This window comes from Salmo trutta, chromosome 22, assembly GCF_901001165.1.
Source record: "Salmo trutta chromosome 22, fSalTru1.1, whole genome shotgun sequence".
Taxonomy (NCBI): domain Eukaryota; kingdom Metazoa; phylum Chordata; class Actinopteri; order Salmoniformes; family Salmonidae; genus Salmo; species Salmo trutta.
In genome coordinates this window covers 25539886-25553001 of record NC_042978.1, presented here as the reverse complement: position 1 = coordinate 25553001, position 13116 = coordinate 25539886, and the positions used below count along the sequence as shown (strand labels likewise).

Here is a 13116-nt window from a genome sequence, read left to right as displayed (position 1 = left end):
CCATCTCGTCTCCCTCCATTCAGAATGAATCTCAGTGACACATAGGTCATCTCAAGTTTCTGACACACCATCAACATTCACTGCATGTCTATACCCAACAGGCAGATAGAAAGCGTGGGAAGGAACAGAGGTAAGTGTCTATTTAACCTGCACGTTTTCTTCAAAATCACAGGCCCATAGTAAACCTGAGAGGATATCAAAAGGGAAGAAGAAGATAAAGTGTAGTGTGTACACATGCGTGCGTCCTGCTTGGCTATAGGGCAGACAGTGAGCTTTTATCTGATGATCCTCTCTCAGGGCTCTGGACCAATTCACAGCTTTCCATGACACAACCAGCTAACAGCTCAGCTCACCCAGACAGGCCAGCAGGGCTGAGCCGAGCCACAGGGACCAGACACACAACAGGCCTCATCACTGCAGGGTGACAGAGGGCTGGGTGGTTACTACCCATGGTAAGGCCTTCATGGGTTCTAGAAGGAGGGGGATTAAAGTGTCAATACAGGAGTAAGCTAAACTGTTTTCAATCCCAAGTGTTTTTTCTCCCACTGGGGGTTTTCACGGTGGTCTGCGTTTCAGAGCCCAGGCTGAGGTCAGTGCAGTGAGTAAGTAATGCCCAGTAAAGTGATTGTTATACTTCCACCCATTGGTCTTTAGTGTGAACAAAGTGTTCTCCTCTGTGTGGACTGTGGCATCACAGATCCCTGGAGAGTCCCTGGAGAGTCCCTTGCTAGACATGTGCCCATCAGGATGTAAAACATGTTACACAACATCTTGGTCAGGTCCCCTCCCAACTGTGTGTCTGTGTGCTCTTTGGGGTGTGAAGATAATCTAGACAGAGCACACACATTAATGTTATAACTGACCCCTCCTACACAGGCCAGGGAGGCTGAGTAGAGTAGTACAACAAAGAAAATCTGGAGAAAAGGGCTTCCAGTTCACTTCAAAAAGGTGCACTTCACTCACAGGGTAAGCAGAGGCTCTAAAAGGGAAATCTGGGCAAGCCAAGAGTGTCTCTAATGATAAAGACACAGGAGTAGTATTCCTGGTTTGGTTCTCTTTGGGGGAAAATAAATGTTTAAACCCAGGTTCATTTCTACACAAATAAAATAGTTATTTGTTACATGCTGTGTAGACTCACAGTGAAATGATTACTTACCTGGCCTCGAAATTCCCCACGGCAGTAGTGCCCATAAAAATAAAGAAAATCCATGCCTTGCAGCCAAAGTGGCCATTACGTCTTTGGACTGAATATAATAATTATAATTCCCTTCTCCCAGCTGCCAATCGCCCTGCTCCGAAGCACCCATCACTCAAATGGCTCTCCCAGATCTCAATTCTTATTAGCCAATGCACGTCATGTGATCGTGTCCTCAGGCATCGCAGCTCCGAAGAAGGCCTACAAGTGAAGACCGATACTTCAGGGATGCAACAGTGCATGTCCTCATCAAATTCCGAGGCGCATATTGAAGAAGTTAGAAGAACTGGTGACATTTACTTTTTCTCTGCCAACAAGATGAGTAGAGAATAGAAAGAGCATTAGCCCATGTCAATCTACTATTCCCCATAGTTACCCAACATTATCCATTGGTCAGCATGTCATTCTGTGTCAGAAATAAATAATCCAAAACAGACTCTGGGACAGTTGCGGGATGATAGATTCCAAATTCATACAACCACTGTACATCAACAATACTTTTAAAACCAATGAGGCTTCTGCAACAGAGCTGAAGGTTTAGCTTAAAAATGTTCATGAATTATTACTTCTTCACATAAGCAGTGAACGTGTGCGCCGCAGTAGGCTATACATGCAAATGTTCCCAAATGCAATTGGCTAAAAAAATATCCTTTAGAATGAGGGAAGATACAGGATGCAACAACTGGCATGGATGCAACAACTGGCTAATATGACTAAGATTGTGTCCACGGCTGCTGGACAATGAAAAAGTTATTTGAAAACCAATAGGACATGAGAGAAATAACCTACTGGTTTCAATGGCATATGAGGAAGGGTTTATAAAATAATTCCCTCTGCATTCCTATGGTAGGAATTTGGCTAAGAACAGCCAGGTTTTAAACAATTACGTTTACGGTTAAATAGTTGCAAAATGTAGACTGCAGTGATGTTGTGGTGCGCAACAGGCTCTGGCTTTTCTCACCCATCTGAACGAACAGTGCGACAGAATAAAGCCTTTAGACGTTAATATTAATTATCCTCCATTATATATTTGTCAAAACATGATTGGCATTAAGCCTATACTGTAATTGCAGCATTACCACAAAAATGGATGAGGCAAGTGGAAGAAAGTAAGGAACTTGTCTATCGGCCCCGAATTAAAAACTAAAATTGGTTAAAACTTCTTCGGGATCGATGTCCCGTCCACGGGACAGTTAAGCTAACGTAGGATAATGCGATTAGCATGAGGTTGTAAGTAAATAACGAATAGCAATGACAAGTCAAAAAAATAACATGGCTATATACAGGGTTATGTAACAGAGTTACACATAGGCAAAACAAACGCACAGTCAATAATACAATAGAAAAATCTGTATACAGTGTGTGCAAATGAAGTAAGGAGTGTAAGGCAATACATATAGGCCATAGTGGCGAAGTAATTACAATTTAGCAATTAACACTGGAGTGATAGATGTGCAAGTAGAAATACTGGTGAGCAAAAGAGCAGAAAAACAAAAACGGAATGAGGTAGGTAGTTGGATGGGCCATTTACAGATGGGCTGTGTAGAGCTACAGCTATCGGTAAGCTGCGCTGACAGCTGATGCTGTCAGCTGATGAATTTTGCAATTCGTTCCAGTCATTGGCAGCAGAGAACTGGAAGGAAAGGCAGCCAAAGGAGGTGTTGGCTTTGGGGATGACCAGTGAAATATACCTGCTGGAGCGTGTGCTACAGGTGGGTGTCGCAATGGGGACCAGTGAGCTGAGATAAGTATTTGCTAGGTAAAGCGCCGCCTTATAGATGACCTGGAGTCAGTGGGTTTGGCGACGAATATGTAGCGAGGACCAGCCAACGAGAGCATACAGGTCGCAGTGGTGGGTAGTATATGGGGCTTTGATAACAAAACAGATGGCACTGATGGACTGCATCCAGTTTGCTGAGTAGAGTGTTGGAGGCTATTTTGTAAATGACATCGCCGAAGTCGAGGATCGGTAGGATGGTCAGTTTTACGAGGGTATGTTTGGCAGCATGAGTGAAGGATGCTTTGTTGCGAAATAGGAAGCAGATTCTAAACTTAATTTTGGATTGGAGGTGCTTAATATGAGTCTGGAAGAAGAGTTTACAGTCTAACCAGACACCTAGGTATGCCAGGGTACGAGGTAATAGAGGTAGCTACGGTGCCTTCAGAAAGTATTCATACCTCTTGGCATTACACATTTTGTTGTGTTACAGTCTGAATTTTAAATGGATTAAATAGATTTCTGACCCATCCACACACACAAAATAATGACAAAGTGAAAATATGTTAGTTTTTTTGTGTGCAAATGAAATAGACATCTCCAATTCACATAAATATTCAATACATGTTAGAATCACCTTTGCAGTGTTGAGTTTCTGGCTAAGTCTAAGAGTTTCGCACACCTGGATTGAACAATATTTGCACATTCTTTTTCAAATTCTTCAAGCGCTGTCAAGTTGGTTGTTGATCGACACACATTTTCAAGTCTTGCCATAGATATTCAAGCCGATTTAAGTCAAAACTGTAACTAGGCCACTCATGAACATTCAATGTTGTTGCTTACTAAGACTCCTTGGTATATTTGGCTTTGTGTTTTAAGTTATTGTCCTGCTGAAAATGCTGACCTTTTTTTTGCCTGTGCTTGGCGCCATTCCATTTTTTATATATATAAAAAAAATAACAAATAAATCCCTAGTCATTGCCGATGACAAGCATACCCATAACATGATGCATTCACCACCATGCTTGAAAATATTAAGAGTGGTACTCAGTGATGTGTTGTATTTGCCCCAAACATAATGCTTTGTATTCAGGACAGAGTTCAAATGATTGCGTGTTTTTTGTTTTTCCTTCTGCACAGGCTTCATTTTTTCACTGTCATTTAGGTTAGTATTGTGGTGTATCTACAATGTTGAGCCATCCTTAAGTGCTCCTATAACAGCCATGTGACTATTTTAAAGTCACCATTGGCCTCATGGTAAATCCCTGAGCGGTTTCCTCCTTCTCTGGCAGAGTTAGGATGGATGCTTGCATCTTTGTTGTGATTGGGTGCATTGATACACCATCCAAAGTGTACTTAACAATTTCACCATGCTCAAAGGGATATTCAATGTGTGTTCTAATAGGTGCCCTTCTTTGCAAGGCATTGGAAAACCTCCCTGTTCGAATCTGTGTTTGAAATTCACTGTTCAACCTTACAATTGTATGTGTGGGGTACAGACAGGGCATAAAATTAATACCCGCCAAATACAGGTCAATTTAGGTATCAAAATCAAATTGTCACATGCGCCAAATACAACCGGTGTAGACCTTACAGTGAAATGCTTACTTACAAGCCATTAACCAACAATGCAGTTATGAAAAATATGCAAAGTATAAATTAGATAAGGAAAAAATAAGGGGGGAAAAAAAGGAAAAATAATTAAAGAGCAGCAGTAAAATAACAATAGCAAGGCTATATACTGGGGGTACAGGTACAGAGCCAATGTGCGGGGGCACCGGTTAGCCTCTTGCCTTGCCGTAGCAGAGAGAACAGTCTATGACTAGGGTGGCAGGAGTCTGACAATTTGTATGGCCTTCCTCTGACACCGCCTGGTATAGAGGTCCTGAATTGTAAGAAGCTCTGTCCCAGATGTACTAGAATGCACGCACTACCCTCTGTAGTGCCTTGCGGTCGGAGGCCCAGCAGTTGCCATACCAGGCAGTGATGCAACCAGTCAGGATGCTCTCGATGGTGCAGCTGTAGAACCTTTTGAGGATCTGAGGACACATGCCAAATATTTTCAGTCTCCTGAGGGGGAATAGGTTTTGTCATGCCTTCTTCACAACTGTCTTGGTGTGCTTGGACTATGTTGGTTTGTTGGTGATGTGGACACCAACGAACTTGAAGCTCTCAACCTGCTCCACTGCAGCCCCATCAATGAGAATGGGGGCGTGCTCGGTCCTCCTTTTCCTGTAGTCCCCAATCATCTCCTTTGTCTTGATCACGTTGAGGGAGAGGTTGTTGTCCTTGCACCACACAGCCAGGTTTCTGACCTCCCTATATGCCGTCTCGTCGTTGATCAGGCCTACTACCACTGTTGTGTCATCAGCAAACTTAAATGGTGTTGGAGTCATGCCTGGCCGTGCAGTCATGAGTGAATTGGGAGTACAGGAGGGGGCGGTTAAGAATGTCCATTTCATCAGCCAGTGGTCAATTTGCAAGGCTGTACAGAGCAAATATTACATTTGTAAATATAAAGTCAAAAGTATGAGCACAGCTGTTTTCAAAGTATTTCTGCTGTTTTGTTTCATAGATGCTAATTGCACGAAGAAATACAAATCCTATATCCCACCTCGCGCAGGTGAGCTGTGTGCAATGAGTGAAGTGCTGATGGATACATTTTTGGAGGCGCTGCGCATGCACAGGCATAAAAGTTGGTATAATTTACTCAGTAGTCTACAAAGTGAGACTGTTGTTGTTTTCCTTAGCAATTTACATTGTTAGGTTCACAAGCTCTATTGTTTTTCCAACGTTAGTTTGAGTCTGCTCCTTCAACTGATAGCGAAGGAGACGACCTAGTCAGATCCCAAATCACACACGGTAACCTCCCACACTTAAAGAGGAAGCTGAACATGTGGTCTCTGATATTTTTGATTAAAAGACTCAGGTCACAACAAAAAAAATGTAATTGATCAATACACCACATTGTTTTAGAAACATTACAAAACATGGTCATCTTATTTAAAAACTTGTTTTTTAATGTATTTATGGCTCCAACTATATTTAGTGTGAAAAATATATAAAAAATAAAAATTATCTACATGCTACAGGGGCTGGAGGACCAAAACAATATATACATTTTAGGCCCTGGGTTCAGACATGAGATACTCATTAAAAAAAAACTTTGCAAAAAGTGAGTCCATGCAACCCATTATGTGACTTAAGCAAATTTGTAATCCTGAAATGACTTAGGCTTGCCATAACAAAAGGGTTTGAATACATGACTTAAGACATTTAAGCTTTTCATTTGAAAACATTTTTGAAAAAAAAAAACATATTTCCACTTTGACATTATTGGGTATTGCATGTAGGCCAGTGACAAAATCTCAATTGAATCACATTTTTAATGCATGCTGTAACACAAACAAATGTGGAATAAGTCAAGAGATGTGAATACTTTCTGAAGGCACTGTACAGTATGTACATATGTAGGGTTAAAGTGACTAAGCAACAGGATAATTAAGGCAGCAGCAGGTAGACATTTGATTAGCTATTTAGCAGTCTTATGGCTTGGAAGTAGAAGCTGTTCAGGGTCCTGTTGGTTCCAGACTTGGTGCATCGGTATCGTTGCCGTGCGGTAGCAGAGAGAACAGTCTATGCCTTGGGTGGCTGGAGTCTGACAATTTTTTGGGCCTTCCACTGACGCAGCCTGATATAGAGGTCCGGGATGGCAGGGAGCTCTGCCCCAGTGATGTAGTGGGCCGTACTCACCACCCTCTATAGAGCCTTGCGGTCGGGTGCCTTGCAGTATCCGTACCAGGCTGTGATGCAGCCAGGCAAGATGATCTCAATGGTGCAGCTGTAGAACTTTGAGGATCTGAGGTGCCATGCCAAATCTTTTCAGCCTCCTGAGAAGGAAGAGGAGCTGTCGTGCTCACTTCACAACTGTGTGGACCATGTTAATTGCTTAGTGATGTGGACGCCGAGGAACTTCAAGCTCTTGACCCACAGCTCCATTGATGGGGGTGCGCTCACCCTTACATTTCCTGTAGTCCACGATCAGCTCCTTTGTCTTGCTGACATAGGAAGGAAGCTAGTACCCTGGGCTCTTCACCAAAGCCGACAGACTGTCCTACTTGCTCAAAGACTGGTCTGTCATTGCTCAATGTAAACCGGGATTAGTCCCCACCCTACTGTGATATCTGGAAGTGAAAGTCGATAGACATACTCCTGAGTGACAGCCCAATGGCTAAGCTGGCAGACAGACTGGTACAGGACCCTATGGGCCCTCGACCACAGGGCATGGGCACAGAACAGACGTAACCTTCTGCTATCACAGTGACACATTCCGGTCCACACATTTGCACGCACACACACCCCTTCATTCAGTCAGGCGTTATCAATACCGACACCCACTTCAGTAGGCAGCCAGCACCATCAGACACCCAGTCACACAACCTCCCAGTCTCCCACAGATATGAATAGTCCAAAACCCAAGACGGGGTTTAAAGTGACATGATGGAACATTGTAGGATCACAAGGAAACAAGAGAGGTGCTTTGTGAGTTCTCTGTCTTTACCTGACACCAGACGTTACTTGGGCGACGGGAGGGACAGGCAGCGTCAATCAGTGGAATAGACAGACGAAGACGGAGAGATAGCGAGAGAAACCGTCTGCTGTTGGACCATTGAGTCTAGTTAGACTTAATGACACAGCCCAGAAGGAACAGACTGAGTAGGATGAAGATAACCCTAATGTCTTCAGTCAGTCATCTGTATGCCTACTCTGCAATGTGTCTAGTCAGTCTCATAAGGCTGCCCCGTCCCCAGCCAATAGACAGATTGGTTGTTTAGCAACAAAACCAAACACTCGCAAAACTACGGGGCAAGATAGACAGGGATGGCTTAGATTGTTGACAACATGTAAACTATATTAAGTCAAAATGTGCACAATGAGCACTTATCTCAAATACAGTCACAGTTGGTATCAAGAACTAGGTGAAACTACTGTTTGTTGCCATCTGGTCATGCAGAATCACAACAACTCATGGACTACTGCCCCGTTGAAAAGCGTGCATCGTTTGTGATGTTGTCCGCTAACCCATCTATAGTCAGTCGCACTGCCTGGTAGAGAATACAGGATCAGGATGGACTCTACCTTCTCCCTGGCTGACTGAATCTTTATCATCACTATTACCATTCAGTCACAACAGATGATTGGGCTAAAGCCATCATAGGCAAGCCAGCCTCCATCTTAATTTAAAAGATTACAGAGACACAGACAGACACACATGGACCAGGAGGACACGTAAAGTACTTGAGAAAGTCCCTCCGACAAGGGACAAAACCCAGAAACCTGAGACAGACCAGGGCGCAGACATTGAGTCTGATGCACGTCTTGTAGCACGCACACGGGAGTGTGCAAAAATGTGATCGGAAAAAGGCCAATTCAAGCAAACAAGTCAGTTTAAATGATGAGACACTGACGCAAGATAAAGAGATTCCGGTGAAACTTTAATTTACTAAGCTTGATCAAATCTCTGAGTGCGACCAATGTGTCTGCTCTGACTATACTGTACACAGTGTACACTATATAGCAGCCACCTTCTGCATGAGACCAGCACTGGCCAGCAAAACAGAAAGCTTTAGCAGTAATAATCCTGTGTCAAACCAACACTTATAATTACAGATAGAAACAGAATGGCAGCTGGCAAACAGACCTGCGGGCAGCAGCACAGTAACTGTGGATTAGCCTTCTGCCAGATGCTCACTCTGTTGTGTTAACAAACTATCACGACATTCAGTTTGACGCTCTCGTTAATGGGAGCAGAAACAAACAGGAGAATATTAAAGCCCATTCTGATTGTCTCTCAAAGATATGGGAACTATGGATCACTTCTTCTGTAAACAACCAACATCTCATTCACTTTGACCAAAAGTTAGATTTTTATTTTTCATATTTGAGACCAAACCTCAGCCTCACACCAAACAACTCTATCCTTACCCAGGGAGTGGAACACTGTTTAACTGCACGTCTTCATTTTTTATATACAGTGAACACTTTAGCAGGTGGGCTATTTAACATGGTGTGGCCTAAAGGACATTTTCCATCTTTACACAAACCCTTTACTCATCTAACACAGTTTGTCTACTCTATTGTTACTGTAAACGGGGGTCAGCAGGTAGCCTAGCAGTTAGTGTTGGGCCAGTAACCGAAAGGTTGCTAGTTCGAATCCCAGAGCCGACAAGGTGAACAATCTGTTGATGTGCCGATGAGCAAGCCCACTTGCTCAAGGGTCGCCTTTGATAATGGCTGACCTTGGCCGTGACCCCACTCCCTAATGGTGTCTCAGGGGGACTTGGGATAAGCAAGAAATACATTTCCCTTTCACACATGTATCATATACATTAGTAAAATGTGTCAAACCAGACAAATAGGAATATACCAAATTATTATTATCAGGGGTCACGTTTCACATAGAAACATAAATTGCATAAGAAATATCTTGCTGCATTTTGTAAAAGCAGATCTAAAATCATTCTTATTGTAATTTCTGCTCAGATTAATACTGTTTCAGTTTCACTCCTCCATTGATGAGAATTCAGGAAAGGGCATTCTATCAGCAGATCAGTCAGAGCGCTGTGTTGCTACTTTCTCCACTACTTTTCTCAGTGCAGTCTACTTTTCTCTGGTAAATGGAAAGACTAAGTTAGGAAATGTAGCTGGCTACATTCTTTCTATGATAAACAGAAATGATGACCATACATCGTTCTTGGAAAAAAGACCATGCTTTTTTATTGTAGGCCCATTTACTTGTGTGGCTGCTGGCCAAGTAACATTCACTTCTGTGGTCATCTGATTAATTTATTTTTTAACCTTTATTTAAACTAGGCAAGTCAGTTGAGAACAAATTCTTATTTACATTGACGACCTACCGCAGCCAAACCTTAACCCAGACAACGCTGGGCCAATTGTGTGCTGCCCTATGGGACTCCCAATCTTGGCCTGTTGTGATACAGCCTGGAATCAAACCAGGGTCTGTAGTGATGCCTCGTGTACTGAGATGCAGTGGCTTACACCGCAGCGCCACTTGGGAGCCCAATGAATAAAGATTTTTTTTCTGCCAAATGTGTTGCACAAATGTATTTTCTGTCAAGGAAAAGTATAGTTGCATGCCCCTGATAACTCTATTGAAGCAAAAGAAAACACTTGAATTTCAATAGAAAATGCAGGTGAAAAGGTTTAAATTGCAGATTTCTGAACTCTAACATGACAACTCCTTTCTCCACACAAATAAATGTACAAAAACTAATTTAGTAGAAGAACTGTGCAGTTGAACATTTTGGTAATGAAATTACGGTAAAATCTCGCTCAGGTTTTTATGCGACCACGTTATCCAAACACTTTCTTAAAATATCTTCGAATTCAGATTGAAAGATGTCTGCAGAAAAAAAGAGGTGTCAGCAATGACATGGCAGCTTGAGTTTGAAAATAACCTTTTGGTTATTGAACTACAAATCAAATTGTATTTGTCACATGCTTCATAAACAACATGTTTAGACTAACGGTGAAATGCTTACTTAAGTGTAAGTGAAGTGGATTTACACCCGTTAATGGAATTACATCATGGGTTCCTGATCTGTGCTACACAGAAATGCATAATTATGGATAGAAAATGTCATATTTCACAAGTTTGGACATCACAGCAGAGCACAATAACATACAGCGTAGTACAATACAGCACAGCAGTAGAGGCTCTGCTGTCCAAACTTGTGAAACATACGTCTATGACAGGTCCAGATTTGGTCCAGTCTGGTCCGTCTGTGGACATTAACATCACGGCCAGAGTGGACTGGCCAAATTTCAAGTACTTTTCGACGTCAGTTGGGTGATGCTGGTTAAAGCAAATGGAAAGGGGGCTCATGGATAAGTGTCAGTAAGAGCTGGGAGAGGTGACATTAACTGGAGCGTGAGAGAGAAGGGGTTGTCCAGACTGTTTTAAAACTACTCGTTTGACCACCAGACAACAGAAAGACAACCGTTATGAGGAACATAACAGTATGCCAGTGGATGGGAGGACAGTTGCAAGTGACCCAACTATGGTTTGTGACTATTATGATTTCCCAATGTAACCAATTCAGTTGCAGTAAATCCATTAATATTTTTGTTACCAGTAATGGAATTATGAGTTTTAATCACTTAATTCATATAAATAAGTAAAATCACTAACTAATTGGTAGGTCTACCATTTCTTGTTACTTCTGAAATGTCATTATCCTCCTCATGAGGGAGAGAAATGAGAAATGATCTTAAACATATGGGTTTTTGGTAACGGAATTAAAAGGTACAAGGAAATATTTCCTACATTTACATCAGATAAACAACTTCTAAAGTAAAAAAAAAAAATGTAAGTGCTGATAATGATAGGCAAGGGTCTTTACATTAACATTATGTTTTGATACATTTCTGATACCTTAAGGCGTTCTGGTCAATCTTCTCTGAAAACCCTTCTGTGTCTGTTTATTCAGAAATCAAGTCTTTACTAATGGTACATTTTTACCTTCGATTTTTTTTTTTAATAATCCATCTACATCTTAATTTCCCAGTAATATAGATCTAGCCTTCATTTGACACCCAATTTGATATGCTACTATGAAATCCATATGTTGGTGCACATGGGTCCTTTTCGATGAAAAGGCGAGTAGATGAAGGCATGGTTATTACTGGGTAAACGGAATTTGGCCTGCATGGCCTGTGTAGGCTTGACTGAAATGTGTTGCTATGTAGTCTCCCTGGCTTTGCCCAGCCAGTGACTATTGGCTAGCAATATATAAATATAATTAAGGCAACATTGAAACATGGCTCATATAGCTAATGATGTGGGACATAAGATGTCCTTGACTGTGCATTACAAATAATATATTAATTAGCCAACGAACACTATCACCCTTTGGAATCAATTATATTGACCCACGGTCATGCTTTTTAACTGGTACATTGCTGTAGCGCTAGCTATCGAGAGAAACACTGATGCCGACATATCCTACCAATAGAGGCAGACACCACGATGTTGATGCCAACCCGCCATTAAATATTAATCAATTCGTATTGGAACGGCTGTCTGACTAGGTTGATGATTCTTACACGTGTATAAACTAAAGGCCTTTGCATCGCCCTAAACAAAGTGTTGTGGCTTTTCAGACTATCCTCCCACAGCAGTAACCTAACGTAGCAGGCGTGAACAACAAATAAAACGATAACTAGTTTTCGTGCTTAACTCCAAGGGTGTGAATAAAACCCCAACGAACGCCCCACCCAATACCCTCCCCGGATCTGGGCGGGTTCTGAGTCCCGAGCAAAGCTACGAGGCCGTTTCAGTGGTCATTAGCTAACCGCTAACAGCACGCCGGGGACAACACGCGCAAATCACCGTTAACAAGCTAACTGGCTAACCTACAAAGCACAAATTGCAACGAGATTTAGATGGCGGTTGCTAACTAGTTAGGTCACAGGCTAGCTAGCTAACTTGGCAAAAAAAACGTTGACTACTGTGTGACAAGACAAACACGAACATTGTATAAGACATTGAGGGCGAGAACTAGCTAGTTAGATACTTACTTACTGCGACAGATACTACTATTCAACTCAAAACTCTTTACTTTAACCTTCAAAATAGAAAGCTTACGTTAGTCCAGTTGCTAACGTTAGCTAATCTTCCGCGCAAATGATTTATATTCAGGGAAGCTGCTACACCTAAAGTAGCTTACGAAAACAGACATAGAACACTCACCACACTGAGATGGGTGCCAGGTCCCTCTTTTCGGGTGAAACACTCGTTTCGTTGTGGCAGCAGATTTCAGAAGCTCCTAAAGGCGGTGTGCTTTGCAACAGCTGTGATCTGTTTTGAATGAGGGTTGAGCGGACACGGGCAAATAGGAGGGGTTTAGCTAGTTCACCCGCCCTCGCCTTTTCTGGTGCTACAAGCTTTTTCAAAGTCAGCTTTTCACACATGGATTGTACAGCATTTGTCCATGATTCTTTTCAAAATTATTCAAGCTCTGTCAAATTGCTTGTGGCTAATTGCTAGACAACCATTTCCAGGTCTTGCCATACATTTTCAAGTAGATTTAAGTAAAAACTGTAACTCGCCCACTCAGGAACATTGTCTTCTTGGTAAGCAGCTAAAGTGTCAATTTGGCCTTATGTTTTAGGTTATTGTCCT

The 13116-nt window shown here is 42.2% G+C and overlaps 1 protein-coding gene across 4 annotated transcripts in view; it reads right to left on the bottom strand.

The window, feature by feature from the left end:
- The window catches only part of ralgps2 (Ral GEF with PH domain and SH3 binding motif 2), a 137960-nt gene extending 125106 nt beyond the window's left edge, over positions 1-12854 (bottom strand). For 2 of the 4 annotated variants that reach the window (XM_029707408.1, XM_029707407.1), the window contains exon 1: positions 12685-12852. The gene's annotated coding sequence lies outside the window, so the exon portion shown is untranslated. Of the gene's footprint in view, positions 1-12684 lie in introns of all 4 variants that reach the window. The other 2 variants (XM_029707413.1, XM_029707414.1) reach the window with 2 other exon arrangements.
- Between the last annotated feature and the right edge of the window lie 262 nt (positions 12855-13116).